We start from the raw sequence: 14,617 nt of genomic DNA on the forward strand, positions 1-14,617 counted from the left end.
TTGAGTGCAGAGGCATTTTTTTTCCTTGTTCGTTCGAAACACGCCCCATAATCACAGCTCTATGGAGCAGTATCAGACTCATATTCTGACTAGAATTGAGTCGGACTACGTCAGGCTAATCCAGGTGATGTTGGACACAAAAAAACATAATCAAAGTTTCTTACTAGAGAGCAATAGCACTGTAGATCGTTCACTAGGATGCAAGGAAACGTGCTAGCGTGATGTGAATACAGTCGTAAGGAACCAAGCTCGGCAAGATTAACTGATCCAAACTTGGTCCGAACACAGATCGGTTTTTAAAGGGTAGCGTAAATGAGGCTTATGTCTGCCTCAGTCTCCTTGAACCCCAGTCGGCCTCGGCAGATGGCCGCTCACACTTAGCCTGATTCTGCTGGAGGTTTCTTCCTGTTAAAAGGGAGTTTTTCCTCTCCACTGTCGCTACAAGCATGCTTAGTGTGAGGGATTGTATTCGAGTCAATGAGTCAATGCAATCAGCTGGTTTTCCTTAGATAGAAAAATTTGAATCAATCTGACTTTATGATCTGGTTGAATTGTCTCCGTAAAGTAACCTGAGATGACATGTGTTGTGAAATTGCGCCATATAAATAAACTGACTTTAAACTGGATTAATCAAAATAGCTGTCCTTATTTTTTGTGCCTTTTTTATGCAAAATTTCTGATTTTTTCTAGCAGTGGTTAAATGCATTTATACATGCGGTGGTATACAGTTTTTTTTTTTTAAATATACAGACATGTACTGATATTATTGAATACTTAAGAATTTTTTAATCCATGTACTTTTGAATACTTGGAAAAATGAGTACTTCAGTACTTTAACTTGAGTAAATTATTGACTCCACTATGAGTAACTTTTACTCATAGTGGAGTAAAATTTGACTATGAGTATCAATACTTTCACTCAGGTACTACTGTTGAATTGTTGCACCACTGGTAGGTAATTCCCGATATGTTTGAAAGGGTAAATTAAGGAATAATATATCATGTAAACAGAGACCATACTTTTGTTTTACCACAACTGTACGTTGATTTTATAACAATCTTTTTTGTCTTTTGGCTGTTGTTTTTCAAGCATTTTTTTAACAAAATAGAAAGATAAATGAAGCTCTCAGAAATATAGCCCTGCAGCGGATTGAAAGTTTTTAATAAACATCTGCAAACAACAGATCTAACCTTTACATCAGTCCCCTTTGTTAAACTATCATTAAAACTCCCACCTTGCGTTGATTTATGTTCACTTCCATCAATCAGTTCAGCAGCAACTTTAGCCTTGATCATAATCCAAGACAATAAAAACACTTCTCACCTTGGCTGTCAACCGTATTCGCTCCAGAACCGTTCCTCTATATTTGAGCTGTCATTCCATCAAACGCCTCAGCGAAATCTGCAAAGAGAAAACAAACGGTCTGTTACAGCCAAATATCTGCATCATCTAAAGCAGAATAAGCAGTAGGAGAATTCATGGAGAGCGTTCGGCCCGGAGGCGCTCTGTGTTAAAGTAGTCTGCTAAATGCTGCAGATAGCCGCAGCGCTAACAAATCCAAGTGGCCATTGATGCATGCAGGTGCAGAGCCAGTGACAACTCAGGAGTTCATCACAGGAAAGAGGCGAAAAGGTTATTCTGTCAATGAAAACCGAGGGTAGATTTTCAAGTAAATGGCTTACAGCTAAAAAGGCTTAATTTTCTAATTGTTTAACCAAACAACACAGACTCAAGTTAATGTTGTGACTTTCATATGGTCATTGCTGCACACATGCCGTATATCTGGGAAGGAATTCCCTGCTCTGCAGAAAACGCTGTTGGTACAGTATTCCCTTAATCTGCCCTTCAGCCGTGTGTTCGGCCGTGTGACTCTGTAGGCAGCAGAGATAGTAAACGTTGGGGAAGCCGCCAAGCACTAAGATACAAATATAGATGCAGCCCTGCAGTGTTTGGCAGAGTTTTCATACCGCTTTTATTTCTCTTTTCTTACATGACAACCACGAACATCAACGTGTTTTAATAGGATTTTTAAATTATAGAGCAACGCAAAGTAGAACATCAAGGGGAGGCAGAAGTAATATAAAGAGGCAAATATAATCATTTATAAAAATCGTCATGACTTTTTTTTGCCAGTCATGACGATTTTTAAACTGCATCAGGGAGACGAAGGAACACAACAGATACATCAGCTGTGGGGAAGATTACAGAACGGTTGAGTTATGAAACAATATCCAAAGCTCTGAAGATCACAGAGCTCCACTCAGTCCTTTATCTGAATATGGAAAAGGGGGGGCATTCAGCTGGAAGCACACTATTTTATTTATTTATTTATTTCGAACAGACAGTAAAAACAATCAAGAAAGAAACAATTTGAATGAAACAAACTTAAGAATGAAAATATAAAACAAATTATTTTGCCCATGTGACATGCAAATTTTATATTTTCTGTTCGAAAAGGAGCAGGTAGAAGATACATCTTATAATGTCCTGCCCCTTTCCTACTTGTCAATTTATCATCAATTAACCGGGCACTAGGGCTTCAACTAATGATTATTTTGCGAATCGATTAATGTGTCGATTTTTTTTTTCTTCTGATTAATCAATTAATAATCAGATAGCAAAAGGTTCCTTATACAGGGTTCCTACAGCATAAGGCAAGTTAAATTCAAGACTTTTTAAGACTTTTTAATGCCACTTGAAATAAAAATTTAAGACCAAATTCACAAGAAACACAAGAAAAACCAGCTTGGGACCCAAAGGTTTATTTTAATATAAACCATTGCACCAATGTTTCAAAATTTTAAAAACTTTCCATATAGGAAGAAAGCTACAAATGACAGATATATTTTAACAATTATTTTACTGAATTCATAAACTTTGTTTTAGCAGGGAACAAAAAAAATCAGTTTTAAAGCCACAACATAACCAGTGCGAAGTCTTTTTTGCAGCTATGTTTATATTTGACGCTTTGTGTTTCGTGCTTTGCTTGTGCGACTCCACTGCCTTAATTCCCATCGTTCTGAGCTTGAATGACTTCTTGCACTAAATCCACTGAGCCTCATGTATGTTCCCTGGTTTTAGCCATGGAGAAAACTCTTGGCTGGAGACAATTTTGGTTACATTTACACTTGCTCATATTTTCCAGACAAAAAGTTAATGGTGCATCTCCCAAAATATCCCAGCCGCAACAACGCTTTTATTGGTTCCGCTATTGGGACGGAACCACTAATGGAGAGCCTTTTTTTTTTTTTTTTTATAAAAAAAATTATAAATTGCAAATTTAAAGTTTTATTTAAATTACAAAAATAAATCGTACTAAAAAAAATCCTATTTATGATGTTTGAAAAATTAAGACCTACGAAAGACTGATTTAAGACATTTTAATACCAATTAAGGCCTTAGTTTTATTTTGAAGAATTCAATGCCTTTAAGACTTTTTAAGGACCCGTGGGAAATCTGTTATAGTAGATTTGTAAGACATCAAACCAGGTGAAACTAAAACTTTTCCACTTGAGGAGTTCTTGATAGAGCATATTGACTGACAAAATATTTTTTTAATCTTAAATGAAAAATGTTTATATATTTTTTTACAATTTTGATATAATTCCTGCTCTAAGTGTGTCGCTCTGTCAACTAAAGGCATATTTTACGGTCTCTATCCTCCCGTTAACGATTAATCGATTACTAAATAAGTTGATTATTTCAATAATCAATTAATTGTAATTAATTGTCTCAACCCTAAAGCATTCCAAATGAATTTACTAACCAGGCACACAAGCAGGCAAGATAATGGTGGTAAATCTGGAGGAGCTGCACAGGTCCAAGGCTCAGGTGGATAAAACATGTCTACAAATTACAATTTTAGGTGAACTAAATGGACTTCAATGTGCAAATAAAATAAAGAAAAAAAAAAGCCTTTTAGATTTCCTATAAAACAGTACACCAAACAATATATTGCAGAAAAATCTAAAAAACAAACTTTTCAATTCGGTTTTAAACCACAATAGGCTCCTCCCATCTTTAATTCCAAAGGAAATCAAAACCAGTCCTGCTTAAAATGGTACACAAATGACAGGTTTTTTTATTTTGAATTGATTCTTCTCACTCACAAATTTTATTGTGTACCTCTGCACAATCACAGCATGCTCAGAACAGATGGCAGAAGTCTATTTTTTCAACCTATAAACATAACAGCCTTGATTTTGATGTACAACCATCTGACCAAATTACATTTGGCGTTCATTTGTTTTTACACTGAACAGGACGGATTCTGCCTCTTTGCTGTGAATCTCATAAATTGATCTGGCAGCGGGAAATTGAGTTACGTCTCACATCTGTTTTTGGTTGGGGGTTTTCAGGGCTACAATATCACATGTGTGCACAGAGTCAGATGAGCACATCAACAATTAGACACGTTTTAAGACGCTTCATGGGAGGATGCATAATTGCTCTGCAGAGGTTTTTTTTTTTTTGGTTTTTTTCTCTGTGGATAATCTTGAATATGGGAGTAACATGTTTTCACTTGCGTGAATAAACAACCGGAGATAGCAGAGGTCTGCAGCACTTCAGGCAGACATGGAAGTCATTTATTAGCCACAATGGTGTTGGAGACTCTTCTTATCGTGTGTGTCCCTGGCCTTTGTGTCCAAGCAGGCAATGCATTTAAATGGCTCACTCAGCTTGGATGTAACAGCTCTGACCTCAGCTTTCAGCTGTTTAACCTCTGATCCAAAACCAGCCAGCTGGGATATTTGCATTCAGTCCTAAATGAGGCCAGACAGGACAAAAGAAAAAAAAAATCTGTCCGGTGTCTCAGTTAGCCAATTCTTTTGGCTCTAATGCAGGCTTGTTAAAAGCACCTTCTTCATTTCATTGAATGCAAACAAAAGACATAAATAGTTATGGTCAAAAATTCATAAACAGATGTTCGAGCTGAAAGTATCTCCTCAGTTAAAGGAGACCCGGCTGTTTCCAAATCAGATGACATTTAGCCTGGCAGCACAGACACCTTTTTTTTCCAATGAATTCTCCTTCTGAACACAATCCTATCTTAGTGCGAAGAGATAAAGAAGTAATTCTTCTCGACAAACATGATATCCCGGAGCTTTATCAAAAGAAAGACGGGCTGGAATATGTGGCCTTCAGGACTTCTCACAAACATGTCGGAGCAGATGTGAGCTGCACCTCTTTTACACAAGAAACCAAGCGCCTCTGTTAAAGGATTTAGCTTTTTAAAAGGCATTAAGATAAAAAAAAAAAACTTACATTAATCTTTAAATAAAGAAACTGGAATCTCCTTCTTGTCTGTTGTCTTGTTCATCCAAAGTGAAAAGTCTTTTAAATATTAAAGCTATTAAGGTAACTGACCTTTCAGCTACTGTATGTGAAAACGGAATCTTAGGAATTACGCATCTTTAATTTTTTAAAAGAATGAGGCGTAAAAGGTTAATGTCGTCTTTAGATCCTTCACTTTAAAATCCATTCCTGTGGAATTGGTCAAAGGTGGGTTGTTATATTCTGGATCATTAAATCGAAGAGATAGAGTTTTAGTTCCCCATGTGACCTTCGTCTGCTTCTTGGAGTGGAGCTGCTCATTTGCTCTAATGTTGTAACCATCTACAACGAGTCAATGTGGTCACGCATCTTATTATCTGGCTAATCCATATGCTAAACCAGCTCCTGGCCACCCAGGAGAGAATACATGTGCAACCATACAGGTGGAGCTGACAGGACTGCTAAACCATCTTTAATGTGTGTTTTGTTTAGGTTAAAAACACACATATGCACTGATATAACAGCAGACATGAATAATGACTGGAAGAGCAAACATGATCATGGATGCACAATGACCTCAAGTCAACTTGTTTAAGTAGTGTCGAGTCTTTTTAGAGAAAACTTCCAGCTCAATAACACCGAACAAAGCGTCTAATGATCATGTATGTGATGCAGTCAGGTTTACTCTAACTGATACAGTTCCTTATTCCAGACTTTTTACAACTAGTTTCCAGAGTTTAGTCACTAAAATCCTGTTAAAATTATAAAATACCAAACTTGACTTTCTATTTATTGCACAGGAAGTAACCAAAAAGAAACAAAAGGGAGAAAGATGGACATTCTTAAAGAAACAAGGGAGACTGGGCAGGAAAAAATGTAGGAAGGAAGGAGAGAGGGAGTTGGGACACAGTAAAAGGGAAAGAAAAGTGGCACAGAAAGTTTGGAAAGGAAGGAACAAACAGTCAAATGAAGGAAGGAATTAAACGAGTGGGGAAAAGGGAAAGATGAAAGAGAGAAAACAGGGAGTAGAATAAAAAGGTAGGATATAATAAATGAGAAGAGAAAGGAAAGAAAGGGACTAAGAGAGGAAAAGGATGGAATGAATCAAGGAAGGAGGCAAGGAGGGAAAAAAACAACCAAGGACGGAACTAAGGAAGGAATCAAAGAAGGAAGGAGACAAGCATGCAAGGCACCAAGGAAAGAGACAAGGAAGTAAGAAGACAAGAATGGAAAGAACCAAGGAAGGAAGTAAGGAGACAAGGAAGGAAGAAACCAAAGAAGGAAGGAAGAAACCAAGGAAGGAAGGAAGGAAGGAAACAAGGAAGGAACTAAGGAAAGAACAAAAAAAAGGAAGGAGACAAGCATGCAAGGCACCAAGGAAAGAGACAAGGAAGGAAGGAGACAAGAATGGAAAGAACCAAGGAAGGAAGTTAGGAGACAAGGAAGGAAGAAACCAAAGAAGGAAGGAAGAAACCAAGGAAGGAGGGAAGGAAGGAAACAAGGAAGGAACTAAGGAAGGAACAAAAAAAGGAAGGAGACAAGCATGCAAGGCACCAAGAAAAGAGACAAGGAAGGAAGGAGACAAGAATGGAAAGAACCAATGAAGGAGACAAGGAAGGACAGAAGGAAGGAAGGAAGGAAAGAACCAAGGAGTGAGACAAGGAAGGAGACAAGGAAGGAAGAAACCAAGGAAGGGAGGAACCAAGGAATGAAGGAAGAAACCAAGGAAGGAGGGAAGGAATGAAGGAACCAAGAAAGGAACCAAAAAAGGAAGGAGGCAAGCATGCAAGGCACCAAGGAAAGAGAGAAGGAAGGAAGGAGACAATGAAGAAGACAAGAATGGAAAGAACCAATGAAGGAGACAAGGAAGGAAGGAAGGAAGAAACCAAGGAAGGGAGGAACCAATGAAGGAAGGAGAAACCAAGGAAGGAGGGAAGGAATGAAGGAACCAAAAAAGGAAGGAGACAAGCATGCAAGGCACCAAGGAAAGAGACAAGGAAGGAAGAATCCAATGAAGGGAGGAGGAAAGGAACTAAGAAGGGAAGGATATAGAAACATACATGTTCCATACTTTTATTTATTCAAAACAGAAGAATTTTAAAACATGTCAAACCTTCCCAGTTAGAAATGAGCAGGTTGTCTATTTCAGACATAAAGTCGTTTTTAAAGGTGGTGGTTTTAAAAGCCCTTAAACCTTTCCGCTGAACCTTTCCTGTGGTTTCAAGTTATTTTTAATGAGATGCCAGATACAGCGCAGAGGTTTCTCCTGTGGGAGAATGGGAAGCAGAGCAGCCCCCCCTTCGCTCCCCTCCCTTCTGCTAAGGGCTCGTAGTCCGCTGTGTACGATGGCCAGCTGAGGGCAAAGTCCAAAAATGTTCTGCCCTCATTAAAAAAGATTAGAAAAATACTTTTTAAATGAACTCTGGTTTGAGTTATCAAAACAACCTCTTATGTCTCTTTAGGAGAACTAGCTATTTAACGACGAGGCTCTTATATAAGTGATATTACTATTAGTAACATCACTTATTACCCTTCAAAGCCAATTTTTTTTTCCTAATTTTACCTTCTTTTAGGCTTTTTCTGACAAACTTTAAAGTATACATTTAATATATTTTCATATTAAGATGTTAGTCCTTTTCGGCACTCTTAGAACATAAGTACAACATTTTGCATTTTACTATTTCTACAAACGTCCAACAGATGGACATTTATATTTCCCATATTTATCCAGACCTGAAAAATAGGCTACTTCAATTTCCAGACTTTACCAGGAAGGCTGGGAACCCCAGGGTGCAGTCAGTAAAGCCAGAACAGATCCATGTTTTAATGAGTTTGTTCAGTCAGTTCGAGCCCTCGGCTTTGATGCATGCAGTCAAGCCGTTTACCACGGTCCAAGAGTGGATGAATTTCCCCATATAACGCCTAAAAAGGTTCCCATTTCCTTTCTAAAATCCTTAAGATCCACTTCACCAACATTGCATGCGTTGAGTTACAAAAAAGAAGCCAGAACTCATACAACCAGCATTTAGTGGTGCTGATTTGTGTCGTTGGGTCATGGATGCAAAAAACCAAACAAACTGTAAATGCTTTATACTACAAATAACAATTAGGCAATAATGACGTGGCTCAATATTGGGCAACAAATTTCATAGACAGAGTTCCTGAAATAAACAATGGAGTAATCTAAACACAAACATCCTTCAAAGCTGCCTCATATGGATTTACTGCACGACAAAGTCCAAGGGGACATGGGCTGCTTTGCCTACAACGACGACCTTCACAGACATGCTCTCCGTGCCGAAAGAAATTTTCAAAGAGGATATATCCAGGCTTTTGACACTTCACCAAACCGCCTTTGAAATCACATCCATATGTTTGCATATTATGCAAATCGCAGTGCAAAAGAGCTTGTTGTTGAGTCAACTCTAGATTCCAAAGTGAGGCATTTAACTGAAGTTTTTTCTAAGATCTTAACTTGGTTACAGATGAGTTCGACACGTCGCCAGTCGGCACTAATTCTAGCTCTAATCCATTTGTGTTTTTCTTCTCAGCTCCATGTAGACCAACTTATTTTCATATGGAATTAATCCCGAGAGCTTTACTTTTAAAACGGTGTGGTTGGCGTAGTTTAAAGGATTAGCTGTTGCGTGTGCCCTTGGTCACATACAAACACACTCGCTCGAGCTGTAGTCGAGCCAAGGTGGAGATTGATCAGCTGGGCCGAGTCCAAATTAAAGCCTGCCCTCTGCAGACATGCCAAGCATAATAATTTTCTCCTCCGCTTGCACTCCCCCCCCACCATATCAGCCAAAGTGAGAAAAACATCCACAATAAGAGGGCAGAGCCAGAAAAGGAAGGGAGAAAAATGACTGCAAAGAGTTCTTGTTTCAATGCTACTTGCAGAAAAAAAGGAAATGCATGCCTCTCAGATGTCTGACCCATTTTCTTCACAAACTTTTTCCCTTCAACTCTTCTCTAATTTCTTTCCCCAACTCTAATCTACAGTAAGGATGTTCTCAGACTCTAAAACTCAAGATGCACTCCTGCATTTCCCTCCAATGCAGTGCCACAGGAATTTAAATTTACAGAGTGAAGCTGCTAAACACCAGCATGCTAGCCAGAGAAGAATACACCACTAAATAGCAATAAGTGGAGCAAGGAAACACACCCTGCTGGGCTTCGGCTGCCAGCTGTTTTAAATTCTCTCTGGGCTTTTATGGGCCCTGTTCAAGCCAGACACATGCACTGTATGTGTGCATCTGCATGCTTAATGAGAAGGCCTTGCTCCAACAGAGACGGTGCAATAATCAATAATTTAAGTGCTGCAAAAGCACTGCTGCGAAATACTAATAGTAACATCACTCATTACACTTCAAAATGCATGCAGAAAGCAATAAAAAAATATGCTGGTTTCACTATATATTAAATTTCAAAACTTGATTTAGATGAGTAGGTTTAGGTCTTCGTATAGCTGGAGGCTAAACAGCTATGGCCACAGCGAGTATAATACCATCTTAGTTTAAACTTTGAACTTTTTATGAACGTTGCCATTCTGTGCAATAATGGGGAGGAAAATGTCTCTCACTGCAGAGCATTTCCACGTCACATACCTTTTTCACAAGGGGGTGGTGTGTGTTGTTGCTAAAGACACCGCGTATCACACCATGTTGATTACACCTTGAACCTCCAGAGAAATTGCTAGATTTTCCACAGAAGGAGAGCTACTGTAAGTCACACATCACTATACATGTCTGTTGCACTATGTTTGAACAGCTCTATTGTGCAATCTAAGTTTCTTTAGGGGATTAAGTTGCAAAATGTAAAGACATGTATGGGGAAAGAAACCTGTGACAGTAAATCCGTGAGGCAGACACCCTGTCTACTTTCCTTTATGCTAAAGCTTATAGGTGGAGTGGCTCAGGTTATCCTGAGCTATCTCTATAGTTAAGCTGCTATAGGTTTAGGCTGGTGGAGGACACAGCTACCACTCTTTATCCTTCTGCTTCATTCTACTTCTAATCTCTAATTCTGCTGTATTTCTACCTTTTTGTTCTCTCCGTTTTTCTGGTCATAATAGCTTTCTCTTGCCAGTTTCTGTTTGGCTTTGACACCATTCTGTAGGGAGGCAATTTATTCTTTTAATCATGATATAGCCAAGCTTATTTTTTTAGTGTTTAGTCCTCTTTCTCTAGAAATAGTTAAGAGCTCAGCTTTTACTGTGACTTCCTGTATGTGCTCTCTTTCATTGCTTTTGACATTTAAATGGGCTCAGAGCTAGACTGCTTAAGTGTTTCCTACCCAAACAGAGCCACCTGTAGATCAAGTTTATGTTACATTTTCTAACACAGAAAGTATTTATCATGTTTCCTTTGTCTGGTTCTGCCTCCTTGACCCAGATAGCCTTGACGGAGGGCTGCTAACATGGAGTCTAGCGCTGCTAAAAATTTCTTGCAGTTAAAAGAGTTATTTTCCTCCATTGTCGCTGCATGTATGCCTGGTGTGAGGGATTGTTGTAGAGCAGAGGTCACCAACATGGTGCCCTTAGAGTCTTCTGAAAATAGAACAACTCAACAGTGAGCTATGTTTGAAATTTCATTGTATTCTGTTGCTCTTCTTTTTTAATCAGTTATAGAACATTTCATCATTTAATCATATATGGCATTTAAGCATTTATAGAGATTTCAAAATGAAAATGTCTAAAAGAAAATTAGAAATGTAAAGATACGATAAATATATGTATATAATGTGTGAAGTTTGTAGGTAAAAATTGACTTTTGCCATTCATAGGTCAGTATTGGTAGCCCTTCCTGTGACTCAGCGCCCCTGAATTAGCCCTCAACTGTAAAAACGTTAGTGACCGCTGTTGTAGAGTGAACAACAAAATGCAAGCAAATATTTACCGTCGACACATGATCATCCAAGAGGAGCGAAACCTGCAAAGCCAATGACTGAATGCAATCACCTGGTTTCCTTTAATAGAAAACCTGAAAACCACCTGTCTGTATACTGTGATTACATTTTCTGCATAAAGTGACTTTATATAACAAACCTATTTTGTTTTTCTTACTAAGATTTTCATTTGTTTTTACTACCGATTGCATTATATTACTTATTTTATTTGTTTATTTGACAGGGACAGTACAATTAAACATTGCAACCAAACAGGTGGCCGATGTCCAAGTACATAAGGCTTGTAGCCATGGGCTAATTTGCAGTTTTCGTCCCTGGTTAGGCTTTTAAAAGGTATTAAGGGGGAGGGAGGTTAGTAACGACACACAGATGCATAAAAACAACAAAAACAAGAGAAGTTGAAACAAAAAAAACAAAAAAAAACAAAAATTATATTTTTATTGTAACGTGCAACACTTTCGAAACACTTCTGTTTCTAAAATGTGCTATTTAAATAAAGTGGATTTATTGAATGGTTTGCAAATGGTGTCTTCTATAAGGCATGACTCTGCAGCTCCTGCAGAATTTGGAGATATCCTCCCTGAATATTGCTCCCTTAAAATGACCTTTCAGTGTTTGTGGATGGGTCTGAACCTCTGTGACACTGGCTACGTTTTCAGAGGATGGATTGAACGATGCCTATGTTATAATGTAAGAGTTTTAAATTACAATTTTCTTTAAATTTCAATAAAAATTCAATTTTTCTGACTTCATCTTTCTTAATGTATAAACAACGTAAAAATAAATTTTACACCTTATGAAATCAATCTAAAAATGGACTTTGTAAATTCAGGATGACATATCAGCTCACGGTCCTTCACCAACCTCCAGCTGCATTATTTGCTCACATTTTTTATATTCACACATTTATTCAAATAAATACAACTATTGTGAGTTAACTGAACACTGCAGAAAAAGAAAAGCTTTAAAAATATTTTATAAATGAATGGGGACCCGCAAACAAAAGTGGTCCTTTTTATTGTGTTGTTCACAAACTCCATGTTCTGCAGGACTTACAAAGGTAAAACTACAATATGAGCTAGAAAAACATATACATGGTAAGAGAGAGAGTGTATCTTGGTTCACCTTCTAATAGGTAGGCTAAACACAAACACAAGCACAGGAAAGTCTAGGAGATCCAATGAACTGTGACCAGAGGTGGAAACAGTACTAAAAAATTGTAATTGAGTAAGTAAGGTATCTTTACTTTGCCTAAATTCTACTCAGAGTAAAAGTAAAATTACCCATCTCAAAAGTTACTCAAGTAAAAGTACAAAATTACTTCATTTAAAATGTAATTTGAGTAAAAGTTACTTAGTTACTTTGAGTTATTTAATGCAAAAGAAGGATGAGTCATGAATGGAATTGAGCACAAGGTGTTTCAATCGATTTCAGGGCGTATTTCAGTGGACATTCACATTTGCAAAAGATCAGCTGGGCTAAAGAACATGCTTCCTCATAGCACAAGGACAGTCAGAACCTGAACCATAAAGTGCAAACAATTTTCGATCCTACTGTCCAACAGACAACACCATGATAGGAATAAAGAGATTTAAACTACATTTTAAAGTTTTCAAAATGGACACAAAATTAAATTCCCAAGAGATGCCAGAAATCAAACTAAAACGCAACAGGATCCCACTGTTATTAACAAGCTCCTCATTTAATGATTTTAACTGACACTTGTTTTACTTTAATAGTGATTTTTAACTGACACTTGTTTTTACATCAATTGTTTATATGTTTGAATTGTGTATATAAAGTGCTGTTAAAAGTCAAAAGTCTTCTATTTTTTAATGGCGATTAAGTGTCGGTTCCCGTGACACAGGGCTTTAAATTTCCGGCCGTATTTAACTTTTTCACCATCAGTATTTATTTATTTTTTACTCCGTAACGTGAGGGGTGTTTTAAATGTAGCGAAGTAAAACTACTTAGGTTAAAATTTATTCGAGTAAAAGTAAAAATTACATATTTCAAAAACTACTCTGAAAATTACAAATTACTCATAAAAAGTACTCAATTACAGTAACGTGAGTAAATGTAATTCGTTACTTTCCACCCCTGACTGTGACCTATGTATTTTCACTGGAAATACTTCACATGACAACAGGAGAAGCAGGAGCGCCAGCGGTCGACATATTTGCTGTTGTCTGCTTGCAGCACGCTCCCTCTGCACTGTTATGTCTGCTGCATGGGCTCTGAGAAGGACAACACTTGTGGTATAAGGCAGCGGTCTGTCACTCTCGGGGCTCCAGCTGGACCTCAGCCAACCTGGACAGAGGTCATGGACACTGGCTCTAGAGTACAAACTCCAATTTGAGCCTATTCTCAAAAAACCGACGGGCACGTTCTCACCCTCATGGGTTACGCTGGGCAGTCATCCAGCAGAACACTCTGCGACAGCTCATTTTCACACCCCTGCCAGGTGCTGTGTGCCTGAATGTGTTTCTGATCAATCAGCTGCTGCTATGGAAGTTGGAAATGCATGCTCAGGATTAGACAAGGCCCAGTGTACGCTATGGTGATCTCTAACCTAGAAGAGTTTTGAGTTTCCATGGCAATAGGTGTGTTGCCTCATTGTATTTTAACAATGTAAACCTTGTCACGAGGCTGCGGTTCGCTGTCTTTTCTCCCAAGGAGACAAACGAAAGGATACTGCTTTCAACGCCAAGAGACACGTTGCATTGCAAGGTCAACATCCCATGCATCCAGTCTCTTCTACCAACTTATTTCAATTTTTAACCTTATACATATGAATTTAAAGATAAACTTTTCTTTTTTACATATGTGATTAGAACGAGAGATAATATTTCTCTGGTTTCAGCAACATTTCACAAGCTTCATGCTAAATTCCAAGTGGAATTTAAAATCCTTTTAAACCTTTAAAGCGCTTGAAGGTTTTAATTATTTAAGTTACTGTATGCTGCTTTGGACTTAAGGTTGAGCGAACGCCAACAAAATCTTCTTTTTGCTGAGAACGTTCGCACCATTCCTGTGTTTTCCTTTCACACAGAAAGTAACACATAAAAGCGCATGTGCTGCATGCACGTGTACTTTCCATTCCTGCTCTCACTGGTGTGAAAATTTTATACAAATAAAAGGCTAATAACACTCCTGGAAATCTGCAATATTCATTTCTATTTGAATTTTGTTTACATAACAAGTACACTAGGCGTAGTGTTTTTGAGCTCATATCGGTTTTCATTTCAAAGGGATTACTTTCCACTGCAGCCCACAATGTTATATACATAGCCGACAGGTCATATTTAGACCTGTGACACGGATCCTCTTCTTTCTATTGTCCTCAGCAGAACTAAAACATTGAAATAGCTTCGAACTGTTGCAAAGCTGAAAGAAATTCTCAATAAAATAATATTGATTGATGCTGATGAA

At 38.0% G+C, this 14,617-nt stretch overlaps 1 long non-coding RNA gene across 1 annotated transcript in view; it reads right to left on the reverse strand.

Moving 5' to 3' along the window:
* The window catches only part of LOC107093073, a 176,311-nt gene that overhangs the window by 141,675 nt on the left and 20,019 nt on the right, over positions 1–14,617 (reverse strand). Inside the window, exon 2 of the long non-coding RNA XR_001481604.1 lies at positions 1,325–1,402. This is a non-coding gene — a long non-coding RNA (uncharacterized LOC107093073). The remainder of the gene's footprint in view (positions 1–1,324; positions 1,403–14,617) is intronic.

This window comes from Cyprinodon variegatus, unplaced genomic scaffold (assembly GCF_000732505.1).
Source record: "Cyprinodon variegatus isolate N-32 unplaced genomic scaffold, C_variegatus-1.0 Scaffold18, whole genome shotgun sequence".
Taxonomy (NCBI): domain Eukaryota; kingdom Metazoa; phylum Chordata; class Actinopteri; order Cyprinodontiformes; family Cyprinodontidae; genus Cyprinodon; species Cyprinodon variegatus.